The sequence below is a fragment of the Budorcas taxicolor genome, chromosome X (genome assembly GCF_023091745.1).
Source record: "Budorcas taxicolor isolate Tak-1 chromosome X, Takin1.1, whole genome shotgun sequence".
Classification (NCBI taxonomy): Eukaryota; Metazoa; Chordata; class Mammalia; order Artiodactyla; family Bovidae; genus Budorcas; species Budorcas taxicolor.
Genome location: NC_068935.1, coordinates 26,181,305 through 26,189,155, shown reverse-complemented (window position 1 = coordinate 26,189,155; position 7,851 = coordinate 26,181,305).

Sequence of the window (7,851 nt, the reverse complement as noted above, 5' to 3'; positions counted from 1 at the left end):
ATAGACCACAGTATTAGGTGGCATTCTAAGGAAGGAAGCCAATGTAGGTTTGGGGAGGCTGTTCCGGGAACCCTATTATATAAATGAGCAGGAGAAATTGCTAGAAACCAGCCCTGTTTGGTGCTGAGAACTCTTACCATTTCCTACATTTACTCACCTGTTTGTCCTTCCTAACAACTTTAGGAAATGAGCTGGGCAATGGCAGTTATCCCCATTTTATAGATGACAAAACTGAGGCCCAGGGAATTTATTCAAGGTCACATAGTCGGCGGCCATATCAGAGCTGCTTTTCTTTTCAGCTCTTCTGCAGCTTACATCTGTAATGCAAAATAATTGTGTATGCCTCTGGGTTTTGTTGTTGCTGTTGTTAGTTTTTGACTGAAAAGGATGAAGAATTTATTTCACCTCCATCACCTCATCCTTCCCACCCTGACTTCTTTATCAATGTGTAGTAAGCAATGACCAGGACCATGAGGAAGTCACTTCCCTGTGCTGAGCTTCAGTTTTCTCGTCTGTAAAGTGAGAGTTGGATCAGATTCTCTTGAAGTTTCCTTTCAGTCTTGACCTTTTGTGATGCATTGAGAGTCAGACTGCATTGAGCAGTCTCTGAATCATTTATGCAGTTTCTGGTTCCGCTTGCTACACAGTTACTGTAGAAGAAATGCTGCCCCAGTTTGTGTATGAATCAGAGTGAAGAGTTAATGCTTAAATTTGGACCTTATGGTTGCAACCATGACTTATGTTGAGAAAGAATGTTAAGGTTTCTTTGTCCACTGACCTCTATCAACACAAGTGAACCAGAAAACTGCTGCTCATGCTACATCCTCACCAGACTGCCCCATCACCAGTGATGCTAAATGATCTTGATAATCCCTGAAGGAAAAGTGGAAGTCCATTTGTCCTTTCGATTCCATAACTGGCCTGACATTGAGTCCCAGAGACCATGCCCATCAAGCCTCTCTCTCCACTGGTAAGAAACGCTGTAGGTCATCTTATCAGGCCATGATTAGGCTGATGTGCCTTTTTTTGCTCTGGACTATTTTAGTTATCTTCATTTTCAGCCGTCAGTTTTAAGGGATGATTCAGACAGCTTGCATTGTGCCAGGACTGAGTTCATAAAGATTTGTTGTCCTTTTCAGAAGCTGGGTAGGATAAAAAACACTTGTATGCTTGATGGAAAACAAGCAGCCATCTGGCTAATAGCCACATCACAGATGGGCTGTGTGATAGGGTGAGAAAAGCATGGGTTTGGAGTCAGTCTCTCCTGAATTGAAATCTCAGCTCAGCCACTTACAGGGTGTGTGACCTTGGGCAAGCTTCTCAACCTCACAGAGCTAGAGTTATCTCACATGTATAATGAATATGATAATGCCAATTTTTAAGGAATGTTATAATTTATGAAGAGTTCCTAGCACAGTGCTCAATAAGTGGGGGGGGGGCTGTTTTATTAAGGAAGAGCAAATGTCATCATGATACTGTTTCTATTTATACATGTGTTTCAAAGGCTGTATTTGGAAAGAAGCCCAGGGCTCGTTTTACTCCTTTGTTTCTGCCTCATTGCCTAGTACAGTATCTGGGATATAGTCAGCATCCAAGAATTACTAGTTAAATGAATGACTGACCAAACGAAATGAGCCACAGTAATATGAACTAGATGGCAGCAAAGTCAACTCCAAGGGCTTATGACTTACTCAACTAATAAGTAAGTGGGCAAAGCCAAGACTCACACTTGCATCTTCTGATTCCAAGGCAACTGCTTGTGTGCAGTACTTACCTTATTGATCTTTGTTTTGTCCACTCCCGCTCCCTGGTTTAGGTGCTTTTGTGAGTTTCTAAATATTTGGCAATCAATTCTTTGCTCTCTAAGTTTCTTTTTCTAAGTTGGATAGATAGGACAATCTCATTTGTTCATTCATTCATTCAATAGTTTTGCATGTGAAAGCAGAGAGTTTGAAGAAAAACCTAAATTGGAGACCTCTGTGGGGCCATAGCCTTTGCGCACAGCATTTACTCCATATCTGTTATAGGAATCTATAGATAAGTCCACAATAGTCCGCTGTACAAGCTTGGGGCAGGTTTATTAGGTCAGAATTTATGAGACTGTAAAAGGACAAATGATACTTCTTGATTGGAGGCTAAGAAAGGACCTTGATTCCTAGATCTGGAAAGAACATTTCAAGATATCTTGGGAATAGCAATCAGTGTGTCCTGGTGTCCCCAGTTAAAGCAAAGGAATGAAAAAAGTACTTTTCAGATGAACTAAGATACCACCATATTTTTGTGTGTAGTGGTGAGAAATTTCTAATGCAGGAGCTACATTAAGACAAGGATAAAAAAGTATCATTGTATCTTCTAGTGAATGATCATTTGCTCTGGAGGTGGATGTTGGGATGAGCAGTCATAGGGATCAACATGAGAATTGTAAAGAATGTGTATCTTGGAGTCAGAGAAATTTGGGTTTGTGGAGCACAGGAATCAGCTGTGTGATTTGGGGCAGCCCCAGTATTATAATCTATTAACAATAGCAATCACTGTATATTATTGATATAAGATGTCAACATACATGTATAAAACACCCCAGCACGGCACCTATGACACAATAATAGCTCTATAAATGGTATCTGCTGTTAAAATCTGGACTCCAGACACCATGTTCATTATATTAGCTTGGCCAAAAGTTCATTCAGGTTTTTCCATTACCGCTTACAGAAAAACTTGGCCAACCCAATACTACACTGGGCTTCCCTGATGGCTCAGATGGTAAAGAGTCTACCTACAATGCAGGAGACCTTGGTTCGATCCCTCGGTCAGGAAGATCCCCTGGAGAAGGAAATGGCATCCCACTTTAGATTCTTGCCTGGAGAATCCCATGGACAGAGGAGCCTGGCAGGCTACAGTCCATGGGGTCACAAAGAGTAGGACATGACTGAGTGAACTAACAACATATGACACTGCTTAGTAAATGTTCATTAAATGGGGTAATGTATAGGATTAGCAAAGCTTGGATCTAGCTTTGAAATGAAATGATTATCTGAATGTTCAAGGATGGTCTTCCATGTTCTGCCAGTTGGTAGTAGCCAAGAAAGCCAAAACCTTGTGGAATCTCTAGATTGAGTCTGGCATGGTGGTACAACACTTCTTACCAAGGTTCCTAGATATAGGCCCAGGTGAATAATAGGTTTAAAAGGCTTTTGCAATTATTACCAGTTTAGCTTCTCCATGTTTTATTCAGAGAACTGAAGAGAACTGCTAATTAGAAAAATAGCTTGAATTTATAGACCTGAGCCTGTATGTTGCCCTTGTGATTGTGAGACCTCTACTTTCTTACTTTATTGTAACGAGACTGGTTTATTTTGAAATGTGCCTTGCTGGATTGACTCCAGCTGGATAAAAGCAAGAAAACCTTTCTGGATTTTGTATTCAAAGAAGGTGGAACTGTCAGGATTAAAGTACATTGCACTGGTGTTAGTTCCTAAAGGGACCCTGGCTTTGGAAGATGTTGAATTTCTGACCTTTGCGATGGTGTGGGTGTTGAAGAGAAGTGCCTTTATCAGCGTGTGAGTGGCAGCGTCAAGGAGTTGCCTTGGTTGTTGGGGGTTTTAGTCTCCGTGCTACCACAAGCTACTTTAAGTAAAAATCCAATCAATGCAAACCCAGCATGTGATCTCAGCTTCAAATCAATATCCCTCTCCTACCCCCATCCAACTAGAATGTTACCCTGAACCTCTCTTTCGGAGAATTTCTGGAGTGGCCGCTGGCTGTGACTCTGGGCCAGGCATAGTGTGGCATGTGCTTTATATATACATGATATCTATGTTTCTCCTAAAACCCTATACTATAGCTTTATTATTTTAATTTTATAGATGAGAAACATTGAGTCTCAAAGAGGTTGAATGACTGGATTAGATCACATGGGTAAAAAGGGACAGAATTGAAATTTGGAGCTGGATTCATCTGATTTTTGAGTTCATGCTTTTTCCACTGTTACTACTCTGGTGAGGGCTGTCAAAGATGCTAAGAAGGGACAGTCGGGGATTGGTGCGGCAGAACTCCTTAGAAGGCTTTAGAAAGATCATTCACTTTTTTCTGTCCTTGAAATGGTCATTCTTAATTAGGGAGCACTATTTAGAAATCATCACCACTTGGGGTCATTTTTTTTTGGCCATGTCACTTTGGGGATCTTAGTCCTTAGACCAGGGATCGAACCCCTGCACCTTCAGTGGAAGCATGGTGTCCTAGCTAGTGGATCGCCAGGGAGTTCCCCATGTGGTTACTTTTAATTGATTTATGTAACTGAAAAATAAAGTAGTTTGTGTAATGGGCCTATCTTAGCATCCTGGACCACGAATTGACAGATGCGCAAACCCTCCTGAATGTATTATTAGTCTATGGATTATAATTAGCTATAATGATGTCATGCTTCCCTTGTAGCTCAGTTAGTAAAGAATCTACCTGCAATGTAGGAGACCTGGGTTCACTCTTGGTTGGCAGATCCCCTGGAGAAGGAAATGGCAACCCACTCCAGTATTATTGCCTGGAGAATCCCATGGACAGAGAAGCCTGGCAGGCTATAGTCCATGGGGTCGCAAGAATTGGACACGATTTAGCAACTAAACCACCACCATAATGATGTCAGAGATAGAACATTCTAAAACTTCAAGGTTGCCATGACTACTCTTTGGTTTGCAGGATGAAGTGTCCATTATAACTTAGGAATCAAAAGCCTTGTAGAGCCCCAGTTTTCAGTGAGTTAAACTTTCTGCCACCAAGCTGGATCATTTAATTAAAGTGTGAGATGTGTATATACAATATTTTGGTTGTTTTGGACTTGAGTAATTTGTTCAAAATGACCATCATTGGGAGTAAATTCAATAGTCAAAAATCCAGAGACCGGTGTGGAGACTTCACAGTTGGTAAACAAGTTCAACTGGAAAGAGAGGGTATTTCAAAGTGTGGCAGAAATTATTGTCATCTCTCTCAGTTGTCTCATGGATCCCTCCAGAAAAACCTAAGGTGTGTCTTGAATATCACCTATTGAGGACACAGCATCATCCACTTTATGGGGCACAGTGCCTGAAACAAGAATCTGGGCTAGATCTTGTGGGTAGGTTGGCGATTATTTTCCTTGGTGAACTAAGAAATGAAATGAAGAGCTATAGGAAGGTATATAGATGGTCATGAAAACCATTGTCTTATTTACTTACTTTTATTAAAAGCTCCATTGAGTTTTTTTTTTAAATCTGTACTTTATCACTCAGATTTCAAAGGTAGAATACAGTTTTTGACTATGGTTCAGCAATCCTCTGAAATTTTAATTTCCCTTTATTATTTAAGCTTATAGAATTTCCTTTTTGCCTAGGACTTAATTGGTTTTTTTTCTGCCTCTTCTGGCTTCTATTGTATTTTCCCCTTCTTTTTCTCTCTCACCTCTGTTATTATAGATAAAACTTGCGTGGGTTTGCTTTCAGTTCATGGCCATCTTGCTATACATGTCACATTTTACCAGTTGTTTTAGGTCTGTGAAAAATTTACTGGCACAAAGTAGTTTTTCACCTTTTGATGGAAAAGCAGACTGGTTTGTTCTACCGACGCTTCATGTGAAGAAATGGTTAAGCTCTGCTATATAGCAGCATGGTGTGTTTCCAAATGATTTGTCTTTCCTTTTGAATACTGAGGCATCCCCTTCTTGATGAGCCTTGTGCCAGGGCCATGCTGAAGCAGAATTAGGGACCTGACAAAGGAGAAATGCCTGAGGTCATAAAGCGTGAAGTAGACCACCTAACAAGCTTCCCTTCCTGCTGAGTAAGGTAGATGTCATTTTTTCTTGTTGTTGAATGTTGGTTTACACTGAGAAGCTTTATCTAGAGTCTTCACTTTGCCGAGTGTGGTTTGCCTATTTGCAGCCATGGGAGCAAACCTGTGTTCCTTCTGAATTGTATCCCCTCCTCAGTGGCAAGCTTGTGGTATGTTTTTATTCTGCTCTCATCTTCCTTTTGAGCTTATGTAACAGCTGCTGAACACAGTTCAAACTCTCCGTCAGCATGGTGACCATATTTTCCAATTGCAAGTCAGTACACATGGTCTGACAAATTCCAGTGGACTTAAACAGAGACAATGGAATGGAATGTTTGAAGTCCAAACTGTTACAGAATGTATAGACAACCATTAGAAAAATAAGCACGTTCACATTTTGTCAACAGAAGAACATTTGTTAGAGCTCCGATTTGTGACAGAGAATGCTGTGTGTTTCACAGAGCTATTAAGCTTTTTTTTTGGTCCTTTTGAGATTCTGTAGTTGTCCTTTGCTGACCTCTCAGGTAGGATTACCACCAGTTTTAACTCCAGGAGAGTCCTGCTGAGTTCTGGATGCTCTTTGTTTCTGGTACTGAAGCCGTTTTGCAGCAGGAACCACATATTGTGGAAGTCATGTGTTCATGTGTAGATAATGCAAGGAAGGTGCCGGAGCCACCAGGGGAGGCCAATGACTCTTCCTAGCACCATAAAGGTTTTTAATGTGTGGTTTGTGTAATCAGTATCTTTACCTAGTGCTCGTTCATACATGAAATTTGAGGAGGCATGTTACTTTTAACAGTTGTATAAACTCCTCCTAGGCTGAGAGGGAATAAAGTGGCCAAAATTCATGGGAGTGTTGAGAGAGCTTTCTTATCTGCCAATGCAGGGAAAAATGCTTTATTAGGGAGAAGCCATTAACATTATGGAAAAAGGACTCTTTCAGCCTCAGAACTGAGGTCACTTAGACCATTAGGAGAGCCCTAAGTGCATACGAGGTTTAAAAGCACTGTTGAGTGTCTATAAAAGCGAATGTGTCCTTGGAAAACAGTGTGATTATATGAGAATTTAAATATACTCTGAACCCTGAAGGTAAGACGGTTTCTTTTTGCTCTTTGACAAAGTAAATTCTCTCTTCTCCTTTCAAAGAGCATTTGAATCTTTCTATTAAAACTGGAAATTGAAGGTCACTGGCTCCTTCAAGGTCAGTTGGGCAGGTAAGATGACATTAGGCCCCTGTTCCCCTCGCCCAACTCTGGGGATTAGAAATTGCTTTTACCCCCCAACCCCTAAGTTTGTGATTGTCACTGCACTGGTTCTGGATGAAAATTTTCTGTTTTCTTGCACAAAGTGAGAGAGGTGAAACAGCTTGGAAGTGTCTTTACATTCATGGTTTAGCTATGTCTCTTGTAAACTCTGACTTTACCTCTTAAAATTAATCCTTTGGGACCAAGAAGGTTCTCCTATTGTCCCCAAAGAGAAGTGCTAATAGAATCCTGTAGCACCTCTGAGAATCCTGTAGCACCCTCCAGTTTGAGACTTAGCAAGCCAAGTGGATATGGTGTTTTTATCAGGGAAACTTTGTTATTTTCCCCAATCCTTTTTCTTGGTTAAAGCCCAGATTGTGAAGTACGTGAAATGAAATTCAGTGCCTTCTACTTTTCCTGCACTTTTTACTTTTCTCTAAGTCATTCTTTCCTTCATTCATTCAAGGCATATTTACTGAGCCTTTATTTTTTGTCAGGCATTGTACTAGGCATTGAGAACACAAGGGGTGAACAATGCAAGACCACAATTTTCACAGAGCAACTGCATAGTGTAGCAGTTCAGAGCACACTTTGCAGTCAGACTGCCTGGGCATGAACCCTGGCACTGCTACTTTATAGATGCTTTGATAGTAGACAAGTCACTTCAACTCACTGTGCCCTAGTTTCTACATCTGTAAAATGAGACTAATTATAGTATATCCCTTACAGGGTTGTTATGCACATCAGATGAGTTCCTGGTCTATATTAAGTATTATATAAATTTTTATTAAGTAATATGAAGCTTATATTCTAG